The sequence below is a fragment of the Heterodontus francisci genome, chromosome 23, assembly GCF_036365525.1.
Source record: "Heterodontus francisci isolate sHetFra1 chromosome 23, sHetFra1.hap1, whole genome shotgun sequence".
Classification (NCBI taxonomy): domain Eukaryota; kingdom Metazoa; phylum Chordata; class Chondrichthyes; order Heterodontiformes; family Heterodontidae; genus Heterodontus; species Heterodontus francisci.
In genome coordinates this window covers 26,897,281-26,905,309 of record NC_090393.1, presented here as the reverse complement: position 1 = coordinate 26,905,309, position 8,029 = coordinate 26,897,281, and the positions used below count along the sequence as shown (strand labels likewise).

Genomic DNA, 8,029 nt, shown 5'->3' with positions numbered 1-8,029 from the left:
TATTCCATCACATTTGGTGAGCTGTAGTGAGAATTACTGATACTTCGATATATTCTTGGCACCTCGATATGACTCGGAATGTTAAGTTTAACTTGCTCCTGCAAGTTAAAATAAGGCTGTTAAAATAAGGCACTATTGCAAAATAAATGTAACTAATGCATTAAAAAACTGTTAGCCTCACAGAAGAAAATGTACTCGGTATAACTGCTCCACATCTTGTCATGTTTTCACTGTTGATGAATGTTCCACCTTGTGCAAACTGTAGTTGAAAGGGTTAATATTTGGGGCCGTGTATCACCTCCCACTATGATGATGTAAGAAATCACATGAGAGAGAGAGGGCGAGAGAGAGACTTGAAGGAGAAGTAGCATGGCATAAGTGTTGTTAGGCATACTTATGTAAAACTGTATATAGTTCCTTAATATGTAATAAACTAGTTATCTTTAAAACTTTTTGAAGACTCATAATCTCTCCTAGCTAGATTAACCAAAGATACAAAAGATAAAAGTCTTCTAAAGCCTCTCCAATGCTTTCTCAAGGTAGGCGAATATCAGGTAATACCTTGATATGCACGTTACAGGGGAATGATTAGGATTTTGGCACTTGTTCAGGGTGTCCCCAAAAACTACCTTGGCCAGAACGATCCTGCCACAGACCACGACCCTCAACACCCTCCAAAATTTGACTTCTGCCTAGTTATGTCAGACTAAGGTGTAATAGCCATGGTTATAAACCCTGATCTCTTCTGTATTGCCTCATAGTTAGGAACATTCCTGGCCAACAGATTGCTGCTCTGGGAGTTTCCTCAATGGCATTCTGGTATGTTTTGACAGTCACTGAACTCTCCTTGAAGACCTGAGTGTCAGAAATTTGATCAGTTCACTGAGCTGGAAGTACTCAGCCTCTCTCAGCAGCCGTTCCTGTGGGAAATGGTCGAGGAGGACCAGCTGATTGTTTCTGATACAATCCAAGAGATACCTGAAGAGAAGCAAAATACTGCAGATGCTGGAAATCTGAAATAAAAACCAGAAATGCTGGAACCACTCAGCAGGTCTGGCAGCATCTGTGAAAAGAGAAGCAGAGTTAACGTTTCGGGACAGTGAAGGAACTCCGAAGAAGGGTCACTGACCCGAAACGTTAACTCTGCTTCTCTTTTCACAGATGCTGCCAGACCTGCTGAGTGGTTCCAGCATTTCTTGTTTTTATTTCAGATACCTGAAGAGCTTCATCTAACAGCTTCATGGTGACATTCACTGGTACCACCTTATCATTTCCAGTTTTTTCTCAGAATTCAAATTCTCAAACTGTTATGGTAGGATTTGAACTAATGTTCTCTGGACTTTTAGTCCAGGTTCTGGCTTGCAAGTTCAGTAACATAATCACCAAAATATCATAGCCACACTTATAATTTTAATTTGAGGTCTAGCAATAAACTATTGAATTTAGATCAGATCATCACATTTATAGGAAACTGATCTTGGCACAGCAACACCAAGGGCTCACAAATAAAATTATTGCACAGCCTAAATTACAGCAATGATAAATGTAGCTTTAATTCATGATTGTCCATTGTGAGGAGGGGGAGAAGCCATGATATTCAATTTCCTCAATGTTGCAGTGATGGTAATGAGGAAGTGGTGCAAAAAGCTAAGGAAATTATGATGTGGTTTACTAATGCTTATTTCACTAATGCCACAATATCCTGGGACATTTGTGCTGTAAAATGGGCCCCACAATCATTACAATGATGCAAGTCTCCAGACATTCTGGGCCGATTATATTTATCACAAATTTCTATTGCACTGTGTAACATGCAAACAAGTGGCTTTCTTATGTCAGCTGTGGCTCAGTTGGCAGCACTGTTGCCTTGGAGTCTGAAGGTTCTACGTTTAAGTCCAACTCGAGGACCTAAACGCAAAAATCAACGCTGACATTTCAGTGTAGTTCTGAGGGAATGTTGTACTATCGAAGGTGCTGTGAACCAGAGACCCTCTCGGCCCTCTGGGGTGGATGTAAAAGATCACATTACACTATTTCAAAGAAGAGCTGGGGAGTTTTTCCCAGTATCATGATCAATATTTAACCCTCGATCAATGTCACAAAAACAGATTTTCTAGTCGTTATCACATTGTTGTTTGTGGGAGCTTGCTGTGCACAAATTGGCTGCCAGGTATCCTACAGTACAACAGTGACTACACTTCAAAAATACTTCATTGGCTGCAAAGAGCTTTGAAAAATATCTGGTGGTCATGAAAAGCACTATATAAATGCTAGTTATTTTTTCTTTTTCTCTCCCTCCCACTCCCATCAGCCTCTCGGCTCTGCATATCTTCCTCCCCTTAAGCTCTCAGATTTCTGATTCTCGTCCTTCCCTCACCCTCCTGAATCTCCGGTTTCTCGATCATTTCAGTCTCTCAGATCTCCAGCTGTTTCTCCCTTGAGCCTCATATTTCAAATTTCCCCTCTCTCTAGTATCTTAGATCTCAGGATCGTCGTCTCAGCCTCAAATGTTCAAATCTCCCCTCTCCGCGTGTTACAACCAGGTGAGGAAGGGGTCTCAGATTCCCCTTTTACCCCTTCTCTGGTTTGACTATAACAGGGCTTATTCTTTTAACACTGATTTAGCTTACCACCTCAGTGAGCACGTGCTCACTGTTCCTTGAATTATAATTGTAAATGAACCAATCAGATAGGTTTTCTTGAGCTTAAACAAGAAAGATGTAAGTTTATTTACCTTATCACTCTAAACTGTTAAAAATTACCAAAATGCGTGACATAGCCACGCTCTCATTCATATGAGAGGGACACACACACAAATAGATACAGAGGTGAAAAAAGAGTTGGGAGGTTCAAGTAAAGTCCGTAATAAATGGAATTCAAATACTGAATTTCAGTGTCCTTTGTTGAAGTTAAAGTCCTGAAATCTTCGCTAGGGCCCCCGTGCACAATTCGGGCTTGCTTCTCTGGTCCCGGAAGGCCGAAGAGAGGCTTTATCCATCTTCTTGGTTGTTGCCTGTGAGAGTCTGTAGATTTGAGGTTTAGCTGCAGCCGAGGTTCCCCTGGGACTTTGTTGGAGAGGGAGACAGGAGAGAGAGATATTCTTTCCTTAGTGTTGAGTTACTGTCTTCCTTCTTTCTGAGACACAATTCACAAACTCAGAGTTACACAGGCAGGTATGTCATGTGACTACCTCTTTGTTTGAAAACAGAAGTTTCTGGAAGGTTGTTTGAAATTCAAAGTTCTTTTCTCAAGCTGTGCAAACATACTTGGTAGTGCCGGGGGCGGGGGTGGGGGGGGGGGGGAGGTGGGGAGGGTTGGGGGGGGGGTTTGGCTCTTTCAAAGTCAATGGGTGTCAAGGCTTTTAATGACTATTATTGACAAAACCCTAACCCCTATTGTTCTTGCTGGACTGGGTAATTAGTTCTGTCTCCGGTCGGCTTTTAGCTTCTCGTATGCAAATTGTGCGTGGCCATCTTTAGCTATTCTGTTCTGCTGTTTCAAAGTTATTTATCATAATGTCCAATATAAAGTCTCAGGCGACGTTCCATATGATGAAATTAACATTTTCTTTGATACCCTGGGCTGAGATAATTGGCCTCCAATAACCACAACCATCTTCCTTTGTGCATGGTATGATTCCCGCCAGTGGAGTGTTTCTCCCTGATCCCCATGAATAGTGGAAAAGCTTTGGGGAGTCAGGAGGTGAGTCACTCCCTAGCTTTACAAGCCTCCTTGATGCCACATTTGATGTTGAGGGCAGACACTCTCACTTCACCTCTAGAATTCAGCTCTGTTGTCTATTTTTGGATCAGGGCTGTAATGAGTTCTGGAGCCAAGTGGTCCTGGTGAAAACCGAACTGAGCATTGGTGAGAAGTTTATTGGTGAGTAAGCGCCTCTTGATAGTATTGCCAATGATGCCTTCCATCACTTTGTTAATGACTGAGATTGGTTGATGGGGTAATAATTGGCCAGATTGGATTTGTTTTTATACGTTCATGGGATATGTGTGTCGCTGACTAGGCCAGCATTTATTGCCCATCCCTAATTATCCTTGAGTAGGTGGTGGTGAGCTGCCTTCTTGTCCTGCTTCTTGTGGATAGGGCATACCCGGGCAATTTTCCACATTGTCAAGTCGATGCCAGTGTTGTAGCTGCACTGGAACAGCTTGGCTAAAGGTGCAGCTAGCCCTGGAACACAGGTCTTCAGCACTACAGCCGGGATGTTGTCGCAGTCCATAGTCCTGTGCACTCAACCATTTCTTGATATCATGTGGAATGAATTGAATTGGCTGAAGACTGGTATTTATATTGGTGGGGACCTTAGGAGGAGGCTGAGATGGATCCTTTACTTGGCACTTCTGGCTGAAGATGGTTTTGAATGCTTCAGCGTTGTCTTTTGCACGCGTTCTGGGATACGTCCATTGTTGAAGATGAGGATGTCCATGGAGCCTCTTCCTCCTGTTAGTTGTTTAATTGTCCACCCTCATTCATGACTGGATGTGGCAGGACTGCAGAGCTTTGATCTGAACTGATGAAGGGTCACTGACCTGAAGCGTTAACTCTGCTTCTTTCTCCATAGATGCTGTCAGACCTGCTGAGTAATTCCAGCATTTCTTGTTTTTATTTCAGATTTCTAGCATCTGCAGTATTTTGCTTTTATAATGGATGGTGTCCTCAGTGTGAAGACAGGACTTTGTCTTCACAAGCACTGTGCAGTGGTCACTCCTATCAATATCATCATGGACAAATGCATCTGCGACAGGTAGCTCGGTAAGGATGAGGTTTTTTCCTCGTGTTGGTTCTCCCATCCCCGCCGCAGGTCCAATCTGGCAGATATTATCCTTCTGGGCTCAGCCAGCTCTGTCAGCATTGGTGCTACCGAGCCACTCTTGATAATAGACATTGAAGTTCCCCACCCTGGGTATATTCTGTGCCCTTGTACCCTCAGTGCTCCTTCCAAGTGATGTTCAACATGGAGGAGTACTAATTCATCATGATGTTCTCAGTCCTAATTTGTAGCGTTGTATGTGAAGGAAAGTTTGGATGAAATTAATCCCCTCTTTTACTGTTTTTTTGTATTGTTTTGCACTGGGTAAATTATCAGCAGAGGGAGCCAACACTCCATTACCTTCCTGTTATACAATTGGGCTACAATTCCTAGATCCATCCAGCTGAATGATACCCCCACAAGACCACTGATACGGAAGAGGTGAGGTTGGGCTCTGTGGCAGGGACTCCCTGTGTTGGGAATGCTTATGACTTCATTAAAGCCCTGATCCAAAAATAGACAACAGAGCTGAATTCCAGAGGTGAAGTGAGAGTGACTGCCCTCGACATCAAAACAGCATTTGACCAAATGTGGCATCAAGGAGGCCATTATGCCCAGTATCAGCTTCTTCCTGGGCACATTGGAGGAACCAGGCCAGGGAAACATTTTTAGACCCCTAAAAATCAATTTTTTTTTTCTGAGTGGAATGTGGTCCCTTTAGAAAGGGATCTACTGGAAGTGGAAATAAAATGGGTGCAAGAAGGAATGACGTATTTGGCATTTTAGGGAACCTCCCCTCGAGGATATCAGGACACCATTCCATTTCAGAGGTGGTAAGCAGGCTCAATACTGTGCCTGGCACCTGCTGTGTCTGAAAAATGGGTACTGTAGGGGTAGAATTCCCTAGCCTTCATCTTTGATAGCCACTGCTACACCTTAGTGTAACATGGAGGAAATGTTAACAAATATTGCTATTACCAATTATAAGCTGTCGCTACAGTCTTTGTATATTGTAATCTATTAAGATACTTCAGCAGACGATGTCTGCAGCCTGGTTGTGGTGGGATGGGATGGGTATTTTCAGGAAGATGGGACTTACATGCATGATTTGCAGAGATTTAGGATGAATATTTACCGCAGCAAAGAGCTGGAATATTTGGCGTCTTAAACAGTTGGCATGAAATTGAGTTTGAGGCAGCTGCCTGTTGGCTGCCCAATTCCTTAGTTTGGTAAGTACAGCTCAGTCAAATTATGTTTGCTCTGACATTTGGTAGTTATTGTATCTTTAGGATGAAAGATGATTTATTGCAGTGGGAAAGGTGCTTTCAGAAGTTGTGGTGTTTGAAGTATGAGTAAATGTTTGTTTCATCCCCAGCTTCTTTGAGTCATATAGATCATTTTACCTTCTGTGCTTGTTTTTACATTTAATTTGAATTTACCAATTCCAGATTTAATCAGCTTCACTCAAATTTCTTTGTTTGTTGCTGGGACTAGGTATGACTCACATTGTAATATATGTTTAAACATTTTACAACTTTGAAGTACTCACCTTTTCCTTTTCTATCACCTGCTTGGTGTACTTTTCTTCATAATGACTCACAGCTTCCTGCAATAGTTGTATAGTTGGTCAAACTGCTCTTTGCTGCTGTATGGTAAAACGTGTTTTTGATCACCTCATTATCTCATGAAAATAATTGGATTTTTAAAAAATTCTTTCATGGGATGTGGGCGTCGCAGGCCAGGCCAGCATTTATTGCCCATCCCTAATTGCCCTTGAACTAGGCCATTTCAAGGGCATGTAAGAGTCAACCACATTGCTGTGGATCTGGAGTCACATGTAGGCCAGACCAGGTAAGGAGAGCAGATTTTCTTCCCTAAAGGACATTAGTGAACCAGATGGAGTTTTACAACAATCGACAATGGTTTCATGGCCATCATTAGACTAGCTTTAAATTCCAGATTTATTAATTGAATTCAAATTCCACCTTCTGCTGTGGTGGGATTCGAACCCATGTCCCCAGAGCAATACCTGGGTTTCTGGGTTACTAGTCCAGTAACAATACCAGTACGCCACCGCCTCCCCCCAGGGGATGTAGCAGCGGGGGAGGGTGGAGTGTTATACCTGTGATTTGTCATTCCTCGCCATGAGGGAAGTGAGATGCTCTGTCATTCTGAACAGCTTGGTTGGGAAAGACTGGATAAGGCCTGTTTTTGGGCACAGGGATCACGATGCAAACTTTGTGCTGCCTCTTCACCTAAATGATTTCAGCCTGCAGGCTGGGGCGGAATGTGCTGCTGACTGCCCGGCACACTCAGGAGAGGGCCCAGATGTGTATGTGGCTGGCACTGTCTCTGGAGGGCTTGGCTGGAAGGAAAAGCACAGCGAGTAGAGCAACAGGCAAGGGAGAGGGCTCCCAGCTTTTCTGATGTGACCCTGGAGGCACTAGTGATGTAGGTGGAAAGGAGGAGGACACCATGTTCTCAAGGGCACACTCTGAGAAGGAAATGGGAGCAAGTGGCTATGGAAGTCAGTTCAGGACTCTGATCCTGACATTAGTGCCAGAAAAATTCAGAAAACTCATCCGACTGGTCAAGGTCAGTGAATGCATCTTCAAGTGACATCTGCTACCTACAGCTCCACTAACATTTCACACATCATACTGCCATAACTCACTCATCAGTAATCAGCACTCATGCCTAACATTCAGATACACCACCTCACCCTCACACACATAGCAGAGCTGCCATCCTCACAACTATCTCTCACTGCTTCCACATACCTTCAGCTATTCTGCTGTGGCAGGCACATCACCCAAACAAATTGCGACACACTCAGTACATTCTTCCCCCTCTCTTGCAGAACAAGGTGACCCACAACTGCAGGGAGCAGCAGAGAACCGGCCGGGGGCAGGAACACCTACAACTCCAGGGTCCTCTGGAGGGGACGATGCTTCGCGTCATGGGACCGGCTGTTACTGAGGCTCTGGCATTCGTGTCACTGAGAACATTCAGGATGAAAGTATGTTCCAGCCATCTGCTCCTTCTTAAATCTCACCTTAACCTCATCCTGCTATCTCACATGAAGTGCAGGCTGCAGATCGTGTGAGCACGGACCTCTTGCTTTCCCACCCACCCAATGGCACAACTGTTGCTCAGAGGATACGTAAATGGTAATTTTCTGTCTTCATTCTCTAGTGAGGAGCCTCCCTGCTGAGAATGCAGATCAAAATTCGTGTATGCACCCATGTTTCCAATATGCGC

The 8,029-nt window shown here is 43.8% G+C and overlaps 1 pseudogene; it reads right to left on the bottom strand.

Moving 5' to 3' along the window:
- Positions 1 to 512: 512 nt before the first annotated feature.
- On the bottom strand, positions 513 to 4,237 carry LOC137383037 (BTB/POZ domain-containing protein KCTD8-like; annotated as a pseudogene).
- Positions 4,238 to 8,029: the final 3,792 nt, after the last annotated feature.